This window comes from Nerophis ophidion, linkage group LG27 (genome assembly GCF_033978795.1).
Source record: "Nerophis ophidion isolate RoL-2023_Sa linkage group LG27, RoL_Noph_v1.0, whole genome shotgun sequence".
Classification (NCBI taxonomy): domain Eukaryota; kingdom Metazoa; phylum Chordata; class Actinopteri; order Syngnathiformes; family Syngnathidae; genus Nerophis; species Nerophis ophidion.
Window position 1 is genome coordinate 8,008,332 of NC_084637.1, and position 4,180 is coordinate 8,012,511.

A 4,180-nucleotide genomic window follows, 5' to 3' on the forward strand; every position below is an offset into this window, starting at 1 on the left:
GGAGGATGGGGCAGAAGGAGGAGGAGAGCCCGCAGCAGAGAGCTGAAGAGCGAGAGCAACAGAGAGCGAGCCGCAGACAACGACGACGAGGGAGCGAGCAGTGGAGAAGGAGCTGAAAAGCAACCAGACCTGAAGACAACTTGTTATCAAAAAATAAACAAGAGTCAAACCTGCTCAAAGATGTACTTCCTTGATGGCCCTGAGAACCCTCACGACAGCAGGAGTCCGTCACATTTTATGTGGAGAGGCGCAGCCGGCGAACGAGCAGCGGGGGCAGGGCACGCTGGAGCTCGGCCGCATTCTCCGCCTCCTTGCCGCCATCTTGGGCCGGGCTCCAGCGGGCCCTGCCCCCGCTGCTCGTGCAGCGGGATCTCAAGTACCCCTAGGGGTACGCATACCCCCATTTGAGAACCACTGATGTAAACCAACATTAAGTGTTTTAAACCCCTTTAAACTTTTGAATTTTTTTGTTTTCTATAGTTTCACTGTGATATACTGCGATCATATACCAGCAATCCCTCCAAAAGGGACAAGCAGTTGAAAATGGATGGATGGCACTTTCATATATTTGTTATATTTTATTAAAATCTTCCTATTTATTATAGTCAATTTTTTTTCAGGTTCACATATTATATGATCAGAATTTTTTCGTTTTTTTTACTTTAGGCCAGAATTTAACATGGGGGGGCAGTGTACTTTGTTGTGATTGTTGCTGTGATGAAATGCCTGATTCTGCAGCAACTTTTTGAAAAATTTGAGGAAAAAAGTCGCAATTATTTAAGAATCATTGTCTTTTACAAACATGGAATAAACTTTGGATTGTATGAATTTTTCATACAATTTTTATTTATTTTATTTTTTTATATTTTTTATTTCAAACCCTGACCCAATCCAACAAAATGCTTAATTAACTTAACCTTTTTTTTCCCTGTTTTATTAATCTCATGAGCCTTTTTTTAAAATGCCTTCTGCGGAGGAAGTTGCAATGCTTTGTAAATAATTTGCTGCAAAGAAACTGTAGGAGATAACGGAAGTTGCAAAATACTTTTGTTTTATTGTTCACTGTTTTTTAAAATGAGGTAGCGACTTTTCCAAGGGTGTACCCCGCCTTCCGCCCGATGGTCGCTGAGATAGGCACCAGCGCCCCCCGCGACCTTAAAGGGAATAAGCGGTAGGAAATGGATGGATGTTTTTTAAAATTAGACTATATTGGACTTACTTGAAAATTTTCACACAGCTAAATCCACTCTAAAAAACACACACACAAAAAAACACCTACCGTTTCCAGTGAAATCACGACAGAATTTGGTAAAAATCTGAAGGGGATTGTCAAGCCCGTGTCTAATATTTGAACAGGACCGGTTTGAAACCAGCATGCACCAAAACCTCCTTGCAGGGGCACAAGCGGAACAACAAGTCCTTAACCGGTGATTGGTTGTTATCCTTTCACGCCAACTGTCTGACGTGCATGGTAGCATGTCACCCAAAGCATTTTGAGCACAACCCATAGGGGGTGACAAATACGACACCCCATGGATTGCCCTAGTTTTTTGCCTGATTGTAAATGATGTGATATCAAAGCTGTGTGATACAGAATAACCTCCATTATGTTCAAAAGAGGGAGATGACAACACAGGAAACAAAAGACAAGATCTGGGGTTGTTTCCTTGTTTGACATCAGGCGTCGGGACTTAGACTTCGACAAACTTTATTGATTGGGAAATTGTTCCACACAGTAGTTCAGTTTCAAAGGATGGAAAGGGTAAAGATGGAAAGGATAATGCAAGTATTAAGTAGACTAAAATGTAGCACAGTAGCAATGTAAAATATAACATATGTAATATTTACGTATTATATACACAGAATATAAATCAATCCATCCATCCATCCATCGTCTTCCGCTTATCCGAGGTCGGGTCGCGGGGGCAACAGCCTAAGCAGGGAAGCCCCAGACTTCCCTCTCCCCAGCCACTTCGTCTAGCTCTTTCCCGGGGGATCCCGAGGCTTTCTCAGGCCAGCCGGGAGACATAGGTCTTCCCCAACGTGTCCTGGGTCTTCCCCGTGGCCTCCTACTGATTGGACGTGCCCTAAACACCTTCCTAGGGAGGCATTCGGGTGGGCATCCTGACCAGATGCCCGAGCCCCCTCATCTGGCTCCTCTTGATGTGGAGGAGCAGCGGCTTTACTTTGGAGATCCTCCCGGATGGCTGAGCTTCACACCCTATCTCTAAGGGAGAGCCTCGTCACCCGGCGGAGGAAACTCATTTCGGCCGCTTGTACCCGTGATCTTGTCCTTTCGGTCATGACCCAAAGCTCATGAACGTAGATCGACCGGTAAATTGAGGGCTTTGCCTTCCGGCTCAGCTCCTTCTTCACCACAACAGATCGATACAAACGTCCGCATTACTGGAAGACGCCGCACCGATCCGCCTGTCGATCTCACAATCCACTCTTCCCTCACTCGTGAACAAGACTCCTAGGTACTTGAACTCCTGCACTGGGGGCAGGGTCTCCTCCCCAACCCGGAGAGGAGGCGAGAACCATGGCATCGGACTTGGAGGTGCTGATTCTCATTCCGGTCGCTTCACACTCGGCTGTGAACCGATCCAGTGAGAGCTGAAGATCCCGGTCAGATGAAGCCATCAGGACCACATCATCTGCAAAAAGCAGAGACCTAATCCCGCAGCCACCAAACCGGAACCCCTCAACGCCTTGACTGCGCCTAGAAATTCTGTCCATAAAAGTTATGAACAGAATCGGTGACAAAGGACAGCCTCGGCGGAGTCCAACCCTCACTGGAAACGTGTCCGACTTACTGCCGGCAATGCGGACCAAGTTCTGACACTGATCATACAGGGAGCGGACCGCCACAATAAGAGAGTCCGGTATCCCATACTCTCTGAGCACACCCCACAAGACTTCCCGAGGCACACGGTCCAATGCCTTCTCCAATCAATCAATTGTTTATTCATATAACCCTAAATCCCAAATGTCTCAAAGGGCTGCACGAGCCACAACGACATCCGCGGTTCAGCGCCCACATAAGGGCAAGGAAAAACTCACAACCCAGTGGGACGTCGATGAGAATGACTATGAGAAACCTTGGAGAGGACCGCAAAATGTGGGTAACCCTAGGGGAGACAGGATACAATGGACGTTGAGTGGGTCTAAAATAATATTGTGGAAGTCCAGTCCATAGTGGATCTAACATAATAGTGAGAGTCCAGTCCATAGTGGGGCCGGCAGGAGACGGGTCAGCAGCACAGAGATGTCCTAAACCGATGCACAGGCGAGCGGTCCCACCCCAAGTTCCGACTCTGGACAGCCAGTACTTCATCCATGGCCACGGGACCTGTGCCCCCCTCCACAAGGGAGAGGGGGGTTGAGGAGAAAAGAAACGGCAGATCAACTGGTCTAAAAAGGGGGTCTATTTAAAGGGCTAGAGTATACAAATGAGTTTTAAGATGGGACTTAAATGCTTCTCGAACCGTTACCGGGAGGGCATTCCAGAGTACTGGAGCCCGAATAGAAAACCGCTCTATAGCCCGCAGACTTTTTTTTGGGCTCTGGGAATCACTAAAAAGCCAGAGTTCTTTGACCGCAGATTTCTTGCCGGGACATATGGTACAATACAATCGGCAATATAGGATGGAGTTAGACCGTGTAGTATTTTATACGTAAGTAGTAAAACCTTAAAGTCACAGGAAGCCAGTACAGGCGTAATATGATCAAAACTTTCTTCTTCTTATCAAAAGTCTAGCAGCCGCATTTTGTACCAACTGTAATCTTTTAATGCTAGACATGGGGAGACCCGAAAATAATACGTTACAGTAATCGAGACGAGACGTAACAAACGCATAGATAATGATCTGAGCGTCTTTAGTGGACAAAATGTAGCGCATTTTAGCGATATTACGGAGATTTTTTTATTTTTTTTTTATTTTTTTTATTTCAAACCCTGACCCAATCCAACAAAATGCTTACTAAACTTAACCTTTTTTTTCTTCTTCTTTTTAATCTCATGAGCAGCATAGTTTGCTGCAAGGAAACTGTAGGACATGGATGCCAAACTCTGGCCCGCGGGCCAAATTTGGCCCCGCCGTGTATTTTCATTTGGCCCTTGAGGCAATATCAAATTAACATTAGAGCTGGCCCGCCGGTGCTATACAGCGGCGGAGAG